The sequence below is a fragment of the Saccostrea echinata genome, unplaced genomic scaffold (genome assembly GCF_033153115.1).
Source record: "Saccostrea echinata isolate AGI-Se365-2 ecotype Australia unplaced genomic scaffold, CSIRO_AGI_Sech_v1 ptg000016l, whole genome shotgun sequence".
In the NCBI taxonomy this organism is placed as follows: domain Eukaryota; kingdom Metazoa; phylum Mollusca; class Bivalvia; order Ostreida; family Ostreidae; genus Saccostrea; species Saccostrea echinata.
Genome location: NW_026889765.1, coordinates 27,347,230 through 27,367,135, shown reverse-complemented (window position 1 = coordinate 27,367,135; position 19,906 = coordinate 27,347,230).

Genomic DNA, 19,906 nt, shown 5'->3' with positions numbered 1-19,906 from the left:
TAAGATATTTTACAAGTTCGATTAAATAATAGTTGTGAATTAATTTACCTTAAATGTTGAGTCTAAACGGCATTTGTATGGTATTCTACCTGTTTACAAATCGCTTTTGTTTGTACTTAACTTATTTATAAAGGTATCATTTCATTTAATTTTAGGAATGTATTTTCCAAGCTGCTATCAAAAAATTATTTGCCAACCTACCTACCAACCCAACTTGAGATTTTTGGGTCGGGTTAGGGGAAACATATATTTTTAATGATGGCCGTAGCAAGTTTTTATGAAGTACAAATTGAACTTCGGTTTCGTTGCTCTCAGTAAGGAATATATTCAAATTTTACCGATAAATGTATTAGGAAAATCTACTACATATATGTTATACTCTTTCGATATATAAATATATTCACAACTGATAGGTCGCCCGCGTGGCGCAGTGGTTAGAGCGTCTGCTCTAGAGTCGCGGAGTAAGGAATTGATCCTTACGTCGCGGGTTCGAATCCCACTGTGGGACGTGGAGACCGGTCCTTCGGATAAGACTGTGTAAACCGAGGTCCCGTGTCGCAGTAGGTGCTGACACGAAAAAGATCCCTCACTGCTCAATGGCCGTAAGTGCCGAGTATAGGACAAAATTTGCAGCTCTCCACCGGCAAATGGTGGCGTCTCCATATGAGTGAAAAATTCTCGAGAGGGACGTTAAACAACATACAAACAAACAAACAAACACAACTGATAGTGTCATCAATGATTTACCATTATTTCAATGACCATTCACACAAAAGCTTTTTTTATGCATTGTTCATGCAGCTATAATCGCTTCGTTTTTTCTTTTAACATCGGACTCGATGCTATATGATTTTCTAGAAGCTTACGTCAATATTAAGATCGGTGAATGACGAAAATAATTTGCACATTTCCCTTTTTAATCGCAGGAGAATAAAACGTACGCTCAACTAGGACCTCGGGTCACCCGCAAATAGTTCGTCATTTTGCGTAGTGATAAAATATCATATGAACTCTTCAGGCATTAAAGGCACAAAAGTAAATTCATCTGTATCAGTACAGTGACCGCAGGTCACCTTATATTTTAATTGAATTTTATTAGACATAGTTTTAAAAAAAATTACTCAAATACAATCATATTAATAACTTTACATCTATATATTTTCTCATAGAATAACACAGACTTGAAAGTAATGTTTTTAACGTTTAAACACACAACGTCAAGTTGTTAATAGGTCAGGTCCATAAGAAGCTGTGAGGATCAGGTCCCACCTCAATAATTTCCAGTAAATTCTCTACGATAGAAAACAAAGAAGATTCTTTTCTTGTGCTCCTTCAATAATTTTTCAAGTATCCTAGCCTTGTGTTTCACAAAATTGCAGATCTGATTCATAAATAAATTTTGATTAATTAACAAATTTTCCCTTAATTTTAGATAAGGATTTAAATGTTAATAAGGTTAATCTCTTCACAAATGTTTAACTGCTTAACTTTTTTCAAACAATATTATTATCGGCCGCTGGAGCAGCTGACTATTTGAAGTTTAGTTAGAAAGTACACATGGGGAAATGAGTCCTTTTTTTTAAATTCTATTTATTCGTTTAGTATCATCATCAGTCATGATTTAAGAAACTGGACTTAGGTAAACTAAAAGACTTTTCAAAAACAAACTAAAGGCAACAAGTATGAAAATAAGCATCTGAACATTTAATCATGTGAAGAAAAAAATACAAGAACAGTATTTAATTTAAAAGTCCATTAAAAAAATACAGATTTGGAGCAGAGCACCAAAGGACCTCCTAAAATCATCAGAGGCGGGGCCAGGCGCCAAGGAGGAGGTTTGCTTGACCGCTGGTCTCCCTTATGATGTACAATATAAGGTGACCTCCAGTCTCCGTATTCATATATAACTTTATTTGACCCCTGATTTCCCTTATGATGTACAATAAAAGGTGACCTCTAGTCTCCGTATTCATACACAGCTTTATGTGATCTCTGGTCCCCCTAATAATGTACAATATTAGGTGACCTCTGGTCTCCTTAATGATGAACAATATAAGGTGACCTCTGGTCTTCTTAATGATGTACAATATAAGGTGACCTCTGGTCTCCTTAATGATGTACAATATTATGTGACCTCTGGTCTCCTTAATAATATACAATATAAGGTGACCTCTGGTCTCCGTATTCATATACAACTTTATATGATCTTTGATCTCCCTAATATAAGGTAATTTCTAGTCTTTATATTTATATACAACCTTTGGTTTTACACAGCTTTTTTTTTTTACATCATAAGGACACCAGGAGTCACATAAGGTTGAATATAAAAACAGATACCAGAGGTTACTCAATATTATTCCATATTGTACATCATAAGAGAGCACATGGATCTCTTAAAGATATATATATATGAATGCAGAGACAAGAGGTTTTCTTATATTGTTCGTCATTAGGGAGATCAGAGGTCACACGAAGTTGAATATTAATACGGAAACTAGAGTTCACTTTAAATTGTACATCTTTACTGATACTAGAGTTCACATTAAGTTGTATACGGAGACCAGAGGTCACCTTATATCGCACATTATTAGGGGGAGAAGATGTCAGCTTATATTGTTCATCAATAAGGAGACCAGAGATCACCTTAAATTGTACCTCATTAGGGAGACCAGAGGTCACCTTATATTGTACATTATTAAGGGGGGCCAGAGGACACCTTATATTGCACATTATTAAGGGGACCAGAGGTTACCTTATACTGTACATCATTACGGAGACCAGAGATAGCCTTATATTGTACATTATTAAGGGAACAAGAGGTCACCTTATATTGTATATCAATAGGGAGACCAGAGGTCAACTTATATTGTACATCATTAGGGAGACATGAGGTCACTTTTTATTGTTCATCATTAGGGGGACCAGAGGTCATCTTATATTGTACATCATTAGGGAGACCAGAGGTCACCTAAAATTGTACATCATTAAGGGGACCAGAGGTCACTTTATATTGTACATTATTAAAGGGGACCAGAAGACACCTTATATTGAGACAATAGGTTAAAAAGTATGGTATATGAAGAACTATTACCTAAACTCAGACTCTGATTTTAATGACAAGCAAAAACAAAGAGGTACACAATTTCTCCATATTCACTTTTTTTTCCCTCGGAATGGGGTGTGTGTGTTTGGACAATTTGCTTGTCTTCATATACGTGTATGTGATTCTTAGAAGCAATTCTCACGGAGTCCGTGTTTTCTAGGTCTATTCTTGGTAAGTCGCTTATTGGTTAGTTTTGTTTCCTCATTTACAGATCAGCGGGGGTGGTGATTGGAGTTCAGCATCTCCCTTTCATACATTTTTCACTTATCAAGTACAAGGGGAATACCTGTTCTGTTATATTAATAAGGAGACCAGAGGTATATTGATAAGGTCGCCTATTGTGGTATGATATATCATTTGGGAGACCAGGAGTCACCTAACGTTATTTATTACCAAATCATCAACCATTATCTTGAAGTATCTGTGAAAAGTCCAAGGGGGCATGATCACCCCCTCCCGTTTTCCCGCTAGATCTGCGCGCGCAGAGACAAAACGTCACCTACTCTGATATAAGGAGACCAGAGGTTAGCTAGTGTGTTACTTTGATACGGTCGCTTAACGTTTTTCATCATTAGGGAGACCACGGGTCACCTAACGTAATTCATTATCATATAACTTGTATCATATTTCTTAAAATAGAATAGTCAATGTTGCTTGCTTTCTTCCATTGTAAATTTCCTAACATAAGATTATTATTCTTTAAAGAAATGCATTTTCTGTTTGTTGTATTACATTTGTAAAGGCTTTCCAGTAGAAGAATTTATTCTACTTTCACTTTGCAGTTTCAATGCACTATATTTTGTAGTGGATTGATTGATTGCTTGTATGTTGTTTTACGTCCCATTCGAGAATTTTTCACTCATATAGAGACGTCACCATATACCGGTGAAGGGCTTCAAATTTTGACCTTTACTCGGCACTCAGGGCCATTGAGCAGTGAGGGATCTTTTTCGTGCCAACGCCTGCAGTGACACAGGACCTTGGTTTTTAAGGTCTCATCCGAAGGACCCGCAACTTTCACTTCAAAGTGCCGAGCGCATGGCGAAGGAACAGTTGCTACCCATTTTTTATCGACTTAGGTCAGTCGCGGCCGAGATTCGAACTCACGACCTCCCGATCACGGAGCGAGCGCTCTACCGACTGAGCTACCGTGAACGGTTTTTGTAGTGGAGAAAACAGGTTTAATAATTGTGAATGAGCAGGTGACCTTAGGTCTTAGTTGAGCGTACGTTTTATTCTCCTGTTTTTTAATCGGTTATCACAACGTATTTCTTTTATATCATTTAAATCAATTTTAAATCAAGTTTGATTGTATAATTCAGTGATGACGTTTAATGAAATAAATAAACGATTCCGTGTTGTCAGTTTCATTAAAAATTGCAAGTAATTTAGATCCGTCAACCGGAAACGCCATCGTACTCACGTTTTTGCTATTTCACTGCTGTTTATAGAAAAATTAAGAAAATGACAAGCTTGATATGTTTTATCTTAATTATTTTTTATGATCATTTACTTGTTAAAACAAATTAAAATGAAAAACATGAAAAATGATCAATGTTTATGTTTTATTAATGGTCTTCTGAACAAGGTTAAAATGTTAACAACTGTCCACAACTGATTAATAGACCCTGCAATAGATAATGGCACTACCGATTGCAAAGGCTTCTACTCTTTAACACGCTTAATATGTCTCTCCACATGTATCCTTAAAGATGCAATTTTCTGGTTTTCTTGAATTTCAGATGAAGTAAATTGTCCATCTGAACAAAAAAATGGGGTGTACTTATTTGAATGCCTCTATCTTGTAGTATTTTGTTCAATACAAAACCTTTGTCGGCTATTACTTTATTACCACATTCTAAAAGATGTAAGTCCACAGGATTTAGTGATTTCAACATCAGACATACAGCCTGTATATAAAGACGAAATGAATGTAACTGCACCATGGGGGGCTATTACAACAAGGCCCTTCCAGGTGTTGTGACTTTTATAACTTGAAAAAGTTTTTGAAGCCAAAGCAAGAGATGATGGCTTTTCAGTAAAAACCTCCATACAATCTATTATAATTCGAGTTCTTGGATAGAGGACTTGAAAATCTTGTGGCATATTCTGCACAATTTGCTCTCGGGTGGGCCATATGTTTATACTTCCTAAAATGAAATGTAAGTAATTTGTCCATGTTAAGATTTTTCTGATCACAGTAGATTTGTGAATATTGAATCTGACAGAAAGGTCCTTGGTTAAAAAGCCACATCTAATGCGACATAGAAACACAAATTGTTCATCTACAAGAACCATGGATTTTGGTCTTCCTCTCAAACTAACATCATCAGATGTATTGTAATACACAGTTTTCATTTTTTGAGCAGTAGGTTTAATTGCATTGTAAAATGCTATGTAAACAGAGTATGTAGGAAAACCAGTGTAAAATTCAATCATATCATCATCATTAGAAAATCTGTTGACCCCAATTTTTTTTCCATTAAAAGCATTTCATTCAGTGTAGGAATTTTATTATTATTCTTCTGTATTATTTCCTGAAGTTCTTCTACTTTAAACTTGCATCCCGCATGGTTGTCCATTCTGAAAAATAAAATACACTCTCAATACATAATTTTAAAACTATCCAAAGAAAACTAAATACCAAACAAAACAGTTCATAAAATATTTTGGCAGTGCTACCAGCATACCTTGGCCTTACCATGGCATTGAGCCCAAGGAAGTGTGGTTACACCAAAATTTGTTCAAAAAATTGTTCAATGTATTAATTGAATTTCATTTTACTTAATGTATTTTCATGTACAAAGTAGGCCAGGTCTGTTAACTATTATTCAGAACTATCTAGTACATTTGCATGGGTAATTTAATTACATAAAATGGAGATCAATTATTTTATATAAAAGAACCTACACATTGCCATCATGATCATTGTCAAAATGTTAACTATGGGTATCTGTGGAGTCTATCTCATGATTCTCTGGTTCTGTTCTCTCAAGCTGGTCAACAAGATTACTTGGAAGTTCTCTTAGAATTTTCCTACTTGGAGGTAAGTGGTGACGTTCTCTGGGAGGTTTTCTGGGAGGTGCATTCTGGATCCACGGAAATACAGATGGGACGGCATCAGTTTTTAGACACTTCTTACTGAAGTGGATCTAAAGTTCGATTCATAAAAAAATGCCGCAAACAAACGACAGTGTTATTTCCTATCTGAAAAATAAATTGCAATTTTATAGCTAATTAAAAAAAAATCTTAACATGATGTCAGAAAATGTTCAGATGTTACCCACAGGTCACGTAATGAATATCGAGGAAATTGAAATACATTGATGTGCGTCCATAATCTGAAATTAAGTATTAGATATGCAGTACTAGTATCTAATCTGCACATTAACTGCCAAGGATGCATTGTTCCTGAAAATTATGAAGACATACAATTTTAATCGATCTCTTATTAAGGATGTTAAGTATGTGTCCGTACGTCAGTATAATTTTGCCTACCTTCAACCTGGGTCCTTCGTCGCGTCGTATAGCAACGAGCCATTTCTTCCGCATCTCTAGCTTCTTAGGAATATGATGAAAACTGAGATCATGTTGAATTCTAGCATTCCCATTATAAAAAGCACGCAACAATATTCGTCTCGTTTAGAAATTGTTAATTCACATGTTAGAGCGTTTTCTTTTGACTCCATGCTGATGCCGACACTATCTTAGCCTCGTTTTCAATAGCTTGACCTCAGGTCAATGAATATATGAATAATTTTTGAGAACAGTCTATAGCACAACTTTATTTCGTGGCCACAAATTTTATTTCGTTGTCACGAATATTTTTCGTGACCACGAATTAATAACAAGAGGCCCAAGGGCCTTAACGGTCACCTGAGTATAACACAACAATTAGTTTAGAGGATCCATTGAGTATAAAATGTACTGAAAAGTGCAGCTTTGTTGCCGAAATGCAAGAAAAATAGGGTGATCTGAATCAGCAAAATAATTAGTCTAGTATTCATTAACAGTTCATAAATTAGGTTCTAATCTGTTCCCCATTTATCACTATCACCATACAGTATATTGTAGCGTGAAACCTTATAATGTAATCATAAATAGCAGAGGCGGCTGAATTCCCCCACTTAACTTTCTGAGGACCTGGCAGGTTCAAAATATACAAATATATGATAAAGCAATATATGTAGATAAATGTTGAGACTACCTGTCTTTAATCAATTATATGCAATAAATTAGAGTTATGCTGGCTCTTGAGCGATCGGTTCTTACAGCTCGGCTCTTATGGTTACCGGCTCTTACAGCTTGGCTCTTTGAATACCGGCTCCTACAGCTCTTTTCTTTAATACTGGCTCTTACAGCGCAGTTCCTACAGTTCGGCTCTTTACAGCTCTTGCTGACTCCCACAGTCACTTTCTTAACAACAAACAATATCTAAAGCCAGGAAAGACTTGTTCAGTCACGTCTAAAGCTTTAAATATTTATTTATTATCATTAACTAAAAGTTACCTCTGATCATTAATGGTCCGCCGCTTGTGTTGCCACTTCAGCATCAACTTAGCAATTAACACAACTCTGCCGCTTCACTTTTCTTTATACCCTATGTGACCAACTACGCCATCTAGCGGAAACATGACTAAAATACCGTTTGTACCGGAAAAACTTTTCCCGGATTGTTTCAATATTAACAAACTATCAGTGCTTCTGTACTATTTCTAATTCCTTATTGAAATCTTTTACATTGGCCTTTCTTGGTGTTTGATGAACATTTAATAAGACAAGTTATTTTGGTCTCATTTTTATTTATCTATTACTTACAAGTCTACCTGATCATTAAAACTATGAAAGTACTTTTTGTATTATACAATTAAAATTCTTGCATAATTCTCTTATTCTATTAACCTGTCAAGTACATTTTTTACAGTGATTAATTATCAAAAGTAAATGACAAAGGGGAATTACTTCTGTCAGTTGAATACAAATTAATAGAGACCTGGCTAGGACCAGAACACTTGACCAAATTCCAGATGTTCAAAAATTTGGTAAAATACCCTTCCTTATTTAAACTTTTACTCTTTTTGCCTCTGATATGCCCAGGTGCAGAGAATATTTTTAAAGAAATAATGCATTTTTACTACAGATTCACTACATTTTTCACTATATTATCAATAGAGCCCTCCCCCCAAGGAGAAACACCAGAGCCTTTGACCCTCGAACCAGAAGTTTGCTCATCATAAGTAATCACTGTTATCAATCTCACCACACCAGTCGTTAACTTTACAGTATGGTACTGCTCAAACTCTTATTCATTTAGCCTTTACAATGGAAAATAGTACCTCATGTTGCACGCATAAAAATATCTATAGTTTAGATACACTGATTTGTGGTATGTTGAAAATGGCAGCAAAATTAGGTCCTGTGTCTAATTTACTTTTTCTAGCATTATATTACTATAGAACAGGGAGATATGATAAAACACTATATATCACTTATCTCACTAAACATAGACTTTCACAGACTTTTATTTTGTATCCATATACTGATGGGCAAAGGTACAGCTGTAGGTATTATGTCTTTGTCTAGAAAAATGAGAGTAGCCTGGACGAATAATATGAATTTAATTTGTAATATACCCTGTATTGGAAAATTGTGTTTAGAACAAAATGTGAATCAACAAAAAGGAAGGCCATTATTACATTTATCACCCTTTGTTATGGTAGAAATGTTGTCAGTATTATCTCATTATAGACTAGGTAAAAGATCTCAGTGTTTACAGTCACTGACAGACCTACGGACACTGTTGCTGTATGATGATGGGAGCTATGTTAAGAGTCTTATGAAGAATCGCTCAGACAGGAACCATACAACAAAATAAAAGAAGCTACAGATTTTAGAATAAGATGTGTTAAACAACAATTACAGAGAAATGAACAGATGTAATTAAATGTTTCATAATGTTTCTATGGTAATTTAAAGAGTTGTAGACCAGACTGCAGCACTTATTTGGCAAAATCTATGAAGCACAGATGAACCTTTTTAAAGAATTTTTTTTTACCTTCTATATAACTTTTACTTTAAATCTTGCACTTTCTTTTGCGAAGTTGACCATTTTAAGGGAAAATTAATTAATTTTGAGAACTATTGTTCTGTTGAAGGACCTCAAAATATATATTGTTAAAAAAAAAGTAATTTTGTGCTTTTCGTCTTTGAGGTCAATATAATAAAACTCATGTAATATATTGTTAGCACATGAATATTGTATGTACTAGTATATTGACATCATTATGTGAAATATATGAAATATGGAGAATGTCTTGTTAATTTTATCTGCTAAATGATAACTGTGTTACACTCCTTTTCATTTTAAAATAGTTATACGCTACTACATTAAAGTAGACTGGTAATCATGATATATATGTATGTTTATATTCTGAGAATAAGTTTTAGGTATACGTCTTCGCAAAGCTAGAAAACTTCAAAAGTATTATGTACCGACATAACTAAATAATTTCACTTTTATTTCTTGTGAAAACCTTCCGTTAACTGGACTAGTTAGAATCCGTTTTTCAAAGCCACCTGGATGAAAGATTTCTTAGGCAATGGACTCAATGAAACATGAAACATTCAATAATACAGTCTTTTACCTACTTAATCCAACATTATATGATTTGTTATACATATATTTATAATATTAACTAACGAATATCTTTCTTTGATTGTTTATGTGAAATTACATGTAATGGCTGTATAACCACTGCAGACGAATTTATTACACAATCCGTTTATGCGGGTTGTTTTTTCTGCAACAGTTCACGGGTTGCAACAATTACTTCTCGTTAACTTTTGATAGTGTGGATCATGTTCTTAGCACACAGCGAGCAGAAAGGTCCGTCGTCCGTCCACCTGTCTATTTTTCTATAAACAATATTTTTTTAATGCTACTCCTCCTACGTTTTGTTCCGATTTCAATAACTCTTGTTATACACAAGTAGAATGCACAAAGATACAAAATTCAATATATCAGATTTCATATTGGTTAAAAATGTTGCCATGCTTACCAAACATAGCATTTTTGTAAAATTCTTTTAAAAGCCTACCCCAGCTTCATTTTGGTTTCATTTTATAAACCTTTTTACCAAAGACCATATTAAGATAATAAATACATTTGTCCGTTTTAATTTCGATTAACAGTGATGTCATGGCTTATACAATTGTAAATAGAAAAATTTTCAAAAACTATTTGAGTAGAATTTTGGTCTGATGGAAAAAAAATCCTTGACAAAAGTAGTTTTTACTGCGAAACGTGTCTCTGTTCATTTTCTTTTATATTTTTATGAATGGCTTTTCCATGGAAACTATAAATAGAAATTTTCTGTTTTTAGTCAAATTGCTATAAAATTAGGCTCATACAGAAACTTAATCAGGGATCATTAGTTGTCCTAGTTTCAAGTCCAAGTGCTTTATTATAAGTACAAACCAGAAGTTGTTAAATTCGTTATTGAATTTGGGGGTTGCCTTTCTCAAAAATAAAGCCTTTATTCTAAATAATTTGTTTTCCTTTCAGGCAGGGATACATGTAACCAGTGGCAATAGTAGTGTGGAAATTATGGAGACCTGATACATGTTACCTAATCGAGGCCTTTTATGGAATACGTGAACGAAGATATACCCAATTTCATTTAAAACTTTCTTCACTAATTGTTTATTTTAATGATAGATTTAAAACAACTGTATTACAACAGTTAAAGTTATCATGTTTCATGTGTCCAGCTTATTTTGGCATTTAATACAGGAATTTCATAGGGAAGGAAACTGAAAATCATGCTGAACTCTCAACAAGATTTATAAATAAAATACTATTAATAATATATCACAAGTAAAAAATGTTAGTTTTCTGTTTTGTCATTTTTAGTGGAGTGAATCTGAAACCCTTTAAACATACACAGAGAGAGAGAGAGGAGGGGGATGATGCTTGTGTTTGTGGTTATAACAATATTATATATATAGTGATTTTTTTCATAACACTCAGATGTAAATATTCATGAGTGGGAAGTGGGAATGAATTAATTATTTATTGTCAAACATTGTTTGAGTTTTGATAAGAAACTGGTGGCCTAGTCCTATATTGATGTATCAACAATTCTTCAATACATGACAAAATGTCAAGAACATCGAATTGACATGATATTGGCAATAGATAATACAAGTAAAAAGCTATATTCGGTAAATTCGAGAATTCTTCTAAGAATTGGACTGATCCATGTGTATAACATTTCTATACAGTGAGACTGCTGATGCAGTATTAAGTATGATTATTGTGCAGTGTCGATTACTTTTTCAATGAATGATAATGTATAATAATATAAAAGATATGTTCCGAAAGCAATGAAGAAGATGCAACATTTCAGTGAATAATTCAGTGATTTTTTTTTTCGTTTTAGGACACAGCTGAATAGTTCTCAAAAATTATGTTCATGATATTTTGTTCTATTTAATATAAAGCAAAGTATCTCTTTGGGGGAAACAATAGTCTACAATCAATAAAAAAAGATGAAGAAACAAGGAACAAAGACAAAAGAAAATCTATAGAAAAGAAATAAAAACCAGAGGCAAAGACAAAAGAAAATACAATAACTGTTGTTTTGATTTTTAAGTAGGTAAATCGTTCTTATTGTTGTTTGTTGTTATGAACAAATATTCAAAGCAGGAAACAAATTTTATTAATTTAGTGCTTGACTTAAGCGGGTTCTTTTGTCAAGATGGCATTTCGGATCTGATCTAAGTAAACAAGGTACGGTTCCTTTTGCAAAGGTTTTTAAACGGAGGTTATTTTAGCAAATACTGACCTCTACTGAGAAGACCTCTACTGAGGTTGTAATTTATCAAGGCAAATAATCGTAATCTGATATGCACTTCCTTGTACATCATAAAAAAATTTACAATGTAGTATATAATACAAAAACCTAAAGAAGGAATCATTCAGACAATTAAAGCACCATTATTGATACAAATAAGAAAGTGACTTTTTTTTCATCAGTTGTTCAAAACTTATTGAAACATTATCTTTTCATGTTAGTATTATATACTTAATCAAACATTTAAAAAAATATATAAAAACTGTACTCTGACTCTATGCTTCAAAAAATGTTTAATTTACTTTAATCTCTATCTTTAATAATCATAATATTTGAACTTTTTTTCTAGTATTTTCTAGATAAGAAGCTTAAAATTATGAACCGAAACAGCCATCTGAAAAGTCACAAAGAGACACTCAAACTAGGACCCTAAAATATCAAACTTAATTCACATAAAAGAATAATTATCTTTATCTTTTCGATGTCAGAAGTAAAAATTCGCTCTGCATGGTAAAAATATTCACAGGTTTGGAACAATCCATATCATCCCTCGAACAAGTAAGACACAGGCTTACACTTATTTCATTTTGTTTCATTTTGAAAGAGAAATAATAAAATAAACTAAAATCAATGTTCTGTAGGGTGTCAAATTTCAGTAGAGCAGATGGATATCTCCAGAATTCTTCAATTTTTTTGTACGATTTTTTACGTATGAAAAATATCTTTTACTGTATGCTTAGTTCTTACCAATGTGTACAATACCTCCGATACACTTTTTTTTAAACTTTTTAACAATTCTTGTCAGTCAGTTTAGTGAATTGGTAAATTGTGCTGTTGCTGCACATGTTCTTTATCAAAGTCACTCTTTCAGTAATATACCATAACTGACACGCAAGAGCATAAACAGCGTACGAACAAACCAAGGCAGGTTACTTGAAATAACGTTGAAGTAACAAAGGTATTAACATAAATAATCTGCAAATACCATGGTCAATACAAAGATATAACACAGTAACTTGATATGTTCGGATAAAGAAGACTTTTGCAAGTTTATAGTTTATTATAAGACCACATGAAAGGCAGAATCAACGGTAGATAAAAAGTTCAATGGCTGAAGGTCTCGGAACCAAGACGGAGAAAGCTCAAATAATCAGTCTATAGAGCTAAGATATTAAAAAGCTCTCATAATTCATCTTGGAGCTTCGATCTTAAAAAAGCTCACACAGTCAATCTTAGAGCTAAGAAGCTGTGAAAAAGCTCACATAGTTCGTATAGGAGCTAAGATCTTAAAAAGCTATTGATACTCAGTGCACACATCTTTCGTACAAGACGATGCATCATAGGGATCATGTATTTGGTAATAGCAATTTGTGAGTTAGAGTGTCACTTCAATAATATTGATACAGTCCCCTCCCCCATTCAAGCTCCGTCTTTCATCTCCTTATAGGATACAGCAATGTCATCTGTTTATATTAACATTGTGTATTTTGCTCATTCTTCAGTAAATTAGATGCTCGAAGTTTTGCACAAAGTCTGATTGGAAAATATCAACGTTCAAAAATAAGACAATCGTTAAAACCAATTGTCCATCAAATGAAGACACTCTTTCGTTGTATCCAACCTCTCCGAGTTTGTAACACGCTCATAATTAAGAGGTTATTACCCGTCGCTCTACACGCTGAGAGTATCTATTGTAATTCATATCACAATATTTGAACATTAAATAATACACTTTACAAGTTTAATACATCAATTATAATAATATGTTGTACGCTTAATGTGTTACAAAGACCTTGTTTGCAATTACAAGCTTCTAAACGGTCGAATGTTAACTAATATAAAAATCAGTAGGCCCTGGCAACGGGTTTCAAAAGTTTTTGGGGGGATTCCGAGGCAAAAAAAAACGTAACTGACCCCAAAAAAACTGGGGGGAAAACTCATTAATCGCCCATTTCTGGAATTTGTCAGTGCTTGACCTTACATTAATACAAAATTACAAAATATACTTTTGCAAAAAGATGGGATCCTGCTCCCCCCCCCCCCCCCCGCGTTTTACTGGTCTGCTTACCCGATTTTAATGAAAAATCATTATGACTTTACCTGATCTAGACAAATGTCCTTGTTTGTTCTGCTATCAGTTTGTATTGAATTATTGAACCTTTTAGCATTCTTAATGTTTACATCTAAGCATTACAATGGGTTCCGAAAAGGGATTTCATATTGTTATAATGTACTGCATCAAATCGGAGCATTTAGATGCATGCCACGCAAGCCACTCCCTTCTTGAATGAAAAATCGGGTTTATTGTATATGTCATATTTATATTTTATATTTATATATTTTATATTTCATGTATATATTTTAATTTTTTTTAAATAAAAAGTTAACAATTTTCTTTCAAATACTGTGCTATATATACAATTTAATTTTCAATATCAATATTTAAGACTGAGAATCAAATGCAAAAGAAAACAAGAAAGGAAGTGAAATCATATTTTCGGCATTTTAATTTATTACTCCTGTCACTATCCGTACACTGTATTCTGGTGTTTATTTTAGGAACATTTTCAATTGTTAATCAAATAAAGAACAGTCAAAACTACAAACTAGTAAACTAATTGTTCAGAGAACAATTAGAGGCCTTTCCACCTTTTTAAGTGTTTCCGTGTCATCTGAGCTGAAAAAAAAGAAGAAAAATGCAAAAAATGAAAAAAAAAAAAAAAAAATTGCTCCTCCAGCTGGGCTCGAACTCAAAACCCTTAGATTGAAAGGCAGGTGCGCTAACCATTCGGCCACGCATTCCGATAACAAACATAAGTTAATTGTTTAAGACTATAGAAGAAATGCAAGCGTATTTTTAGAATCGGTAGGGGAAGAAAGAAGTTCCGTAAAAGGAAATAGTTCCTGAACTTGCAAGCAGTATATAAAATAACAAGGGACGGGCTGCGTGAGAAAATGTAAACACTGTTCCCTAATGAAAATGTATTAATGGACTGTAGCCCGATTCATCGATACTGTGCGCATGCTGAATTTTTTGTAAATAGCTTCCTTGTAAGCTTAAAAGATCGGGTTCGGATTTTAACATTTCTGACTGAATATCCTGAAATAAATATGAAACATTTAAATAAGCATTTCTTTGGGTTTAATTAAATATGTGTAGCCCAAATTAAATTCCCATCATGCATTTTTAGAAGGGAAACACGACAATGAAAGCGAGAATTGTTTTTTTTATATACCGAAAATCGCTATTTCTGGAAACTGATTAATTCTAAATAAAAATCAAATAAATTCCAAATGTAAAAGAAAGAGAGAATGCTTGATATTAAAATGTCGTATCATATCAGGAGAATTGAATGCTACTAACGACATCTGAGGAAATAGCCGATAAAAGGTTTAGATCATTTCTTCGTTCACCTGCACTTAAATTTCAAACACAACAGAACTTGTAGTTTTTGCCGTGAAACTTCAGGACTTCTATAAACTTATAAGACTCACCGTTAAACTCTCCAGAAAGTTTCTCTGAGGTCTATACTACATTTTAAACCGAATTTGGTGTCGATCCGAGGTCTGGTTTGAATTCTAGAGTAATATTCTACGTTGTTGTTGATGTGATTTTTTTTTTTTTTTTTTTTTAAGAAGGGGGGGGGTGAATTATTTATTTTATGCCTCTTTTAAACTAAGAATTGTAACTACTTCCACATCCTTAAGCCTTATTGTGACCTTTGGGTCAAGGTCAAAGGTCAAGGTCAAAAGTCAAGGTCATTAAAAAAAAAAAAACAAGAAATCTTTACTTTCTAAGTTTTCACCTGATACTGGAGCTGAATGCATGTCCTTACTTTTCCATTTGACCCAAAGTCAAGGTCAAAGGTCAAGGTCAAAGTTCAAGGTCATTTGGTGAATTGCTATATTTTACACATATATAAGGAATTTCTTATGTTTTTAAATGACCTTGACCTTTGACCTTGACCTATATTTCAAGGTCAAAGGTCAAATATTGCGATGCAGTTGGTCCCATGTCTCTAGGATACACCGTTTTAAAAAAAGGTTCATTAAATGTAAGTAGCATAAACTTTCAGGGGCAGTAACTCATACAAGGGACCAAAGAATGCTTTCGCAATGATAGAATGAAGAAGGTACTAAATGAGTCGAAGACACTGATGAAGGTTTGGAATCTCTACGGTTTACGGTTTCGGAGGAGTAGCGATAACAAAGTTTTGTTGCAAAAGGGGTGACAACTTTTGAATGGGTCAAGCTCGGGGAACAAGAATGAAATCTTTGAAATAGTTTAAGAAGGACATATTATAGATGCAAAGATATCCAGTATATGTTGAAAGACAAAAGAGATATTAAAAAAGCTAATTTTCTCATATTTTGAATGACCTTGACCTTTGACCTCTATATAAATTTCAAGGTCAAAGGTTGAGATATCCAATGCCATTGGTCCCATGTCTTTACGATTAATCGTTTAGAAAAAAATTAATTATTCGTAACCATCAAAAACTTTCAGGGGCAATAACTAATTAAAGGGGTTTATGCAACCTTTCGCACTGAATAGATTGAAGAGTCTACTAAATTAGTCAAAGACATTAGTGAAGGTTTCGTATCTCTATGGTTTAGGGTTTTGAAGGAGTAGCGATAACAAGCTTTTATTGCGAAAGGGGTTGTAACTCCTTGAGGGGTCAAAGTTCATATATGCAGGGTCAACTGTAAAAATCTTTTACGAAGTGCATTCTTATGGACCATAAATCTTTTTGATAACTTTTAAAACAAAAAACCATTCGGCGGAAAAATAATAAAAATAATAATAATAATAATAATAATAAACAGAACAATTTCAATAGGTCTTTCCACAGAAAGGTGGAAAGACCTAATAAACACCTTAAGGTGTAAATTTCGGAGGATTTTCACAAATGAAGACAGATGTGAATTAAAATATTTCCCCACGTCTACAAACCTACACTAAGGAAACTAAGTATTTTGTTGACAAGAAATTTATTTTCAATAAATTTCTTCCGAAAATTTAAAATATAAGCCGTTCCAACCGTCTCCCATGGAAAATGATTAACGATTATCAATTGAATATGATTATTTTAAAAAGTAATATTGAATCATTTTACTACCATAGTGAATCATTCTACTACTATAGTGAATCATTATACTACCATAGTGAATCATTCTACTACCATAGTGAATCATTATACTACCATAGTGAATCATTATACTATCAAAGTGAATCATTACACTATCATAGTGAATCATTATACTACCATAGTGAATCATTATACTACCATAGTGAATCATTATACTAATAAAGTGAATCATTATACTATCATAGTGAATCGTTATATTACAATCTGACTGTTAAGGATTTTCTTGATTCACAGCTGGTTTTTCGTAATAGTTTTGCTTTATATTTTGAAAGTGGAACGGATAAATAAGAAGTTTAGATAATTACTTTTAAGTATACAGATACAAGCCAACTCGATGAAAACAATCCGCTATTAACACAAACCCTGTTTACTTGAAATAAAATGAATTATTACTGCTGCAGATTTTGCAGCAAAATTTAGAAAGAATTCATGCCCGTGGTGTATAGGCATAAAGGACCCTTTTGTTCAGTAATTGTGCGGGTTGTTTTTTTTTTTCAACTATAAATTTTATACTACATTTGCTTTTCTTGTACAGAATATCATTTTACACATACTACAGTTCAAAAAATAACAATTTAAAGAATCAACACTTTTAATAGACGATTTACTTTCCCCAATTTATAAACCTAACTGCTCGCATAGTTAACGATCTCCATGTATGACGTCCAGCTCTAGACGTTTTTGTTTGTCGTGATTTGTGTTGGTCCTCCTCTTCCATCAGATAATAAGTTCAGCCATCTTTGAATCTCTTTCATTAATAAAATCTAGTGCTCGATACATGTATTTGTATTGCCTAATCTTTCCTACATCTTTTTCAGTATAAGCAGTAGTCATACCCCAATCAACATAGCATTCTGACCGATTTTGGCAATAAAGACCTGGCAAAGAGTTCAAAACTGTCTTCTGAGTCCTTTAACAATTCCAATTGCAAATTGTCTAAAACTAATTAAACACCTTTCCTTCATAAATAGTATACTAAAGGAAACTCAGTATGTCTGGAGTTGCTACAGGTTTCACAGTATGAAAATTATCACGACAACAAGTAAGCCTTTTCAATTTAACTGCGGAGCTGATTCCACAAATGTGCAGAAAGCTTCTCATATGCATGCGTTTTATCAAAATTTTGATTTTAGGAGATGTGCGCCGGGTGTACCATTTACCTATACAACCCCTGACTTTCCAGATTCCTTCCTGACATATGTTTGAAATAGGCCTGCACGAAATTCATGTTATACAGAATGTAATTCAATGATATGTTTTCATTTTTAGATGAGTTGAAGGCGTATGATGATATCTAGTAAACTAGTAACTAAGTAAAATATAAAATAAAACATGAAAGTAAAATTAACAAAATGATTCTAATCTTTTCAGAATGTTGAAGTATATGCAAGTTATAATGCAAATGATAAAAAAAAATATGCCATTGTGTTGGATAATATTGACATAATGAAGAACATAAGTACTGTTCTATCCCAAATGCATTTTGATGTTCATCACCCCAATAATTCTCAAACTTATGCAGAATTACATATTTACATTTTCTGTAGAATGGTTATCGGCAAGATTAAAAGTGAAGGCTTTATCGAAGTAAGGAAACACATGTGCATTTATTCATTAATTTCGTAGCTACATTTAATGACCTTTACAGCTTTATCAAATAAGTGCCGCTTCCTGGTCCACAAGTCTTTATTTATGATAGAAACTTTACAGAAACTTATAAATTTAATTGTATATATTGCTCTGTAATTGTTGTTTAACACATCATTTTCTAACATCCGTAATAATATTTAACACTCGTAGCTTCTTGAATTCTGTGGAATACTTCCTGTCTAAGCGACTCTTGATAAGACTGTAAAGCCCCATGTAAGTCTCCGACAATATACTGACAGATTTCAAGTACTAGTATCTGCCAAGATAGGCCCTAATGATAAAGGGTACATATCTCCCATCTTATAGAATATCAGTGTCTGTAGGTGTGTCAGTGACTCTATACAGATCTATTACCTAGTATATAGTGAAAAGTCACAGACAACATTTCTGTCATAAGAAACGGTGAAAAATGCACGAGTAACTTTCCATTTTGCTCAATTACATTTTGTTCTAAATTTAATTCTTCAATACATGAAATAGTTCTGTATAAACAAACATTGTATGCCCAAATTAGATTCATCCTCCTATACAGCGATAAATTACTTATAGTTTCATTATACCTCTGCCTGACAACAGTTTTGTTATACATATTAAAGGTTTGTACTAGTTTATGTTTATTGAGATAAGTGATGGGTATTGTTTTAAAATATCTCCCTGTTCTATAGTAATTCATTGCTAGAAAAATTAAGGAAAACACGGGACCAAAACTTCCTGCTAGTTTCAGCATTTTAAAAATCATTCTATCTATGATGTACACATTTTTGTTTGAACCTCTGCTTGCCATTGTGAGAGGTATGCAAATGAGAGACTCTGCAGTACAATATAAAAATCAACATTTGGTATGGTGATTTTTGACAATCGTGATAGTTTATCAATTAAACTCAAATAGAGATAACAATCCAAATGTTGTTCAGAAAGAAAATATGTCTGCAATACTTCATAACTGCCACACAAATCTATATCTGCAGTAGCTATAAATTCTCCCTCAACAGAGGATAACACAAAAGACGTGTCACCTAGGGCTGCTTCTAGGATTGATCTGAGAGTCGGACTTAGCTGTAGACAGGACACACCCATTCTGTAATACTGATAAAGCTGTTGTAAAAGAGACACATGAAGATATAATGAGTAAGGGTACCTCCTCCATT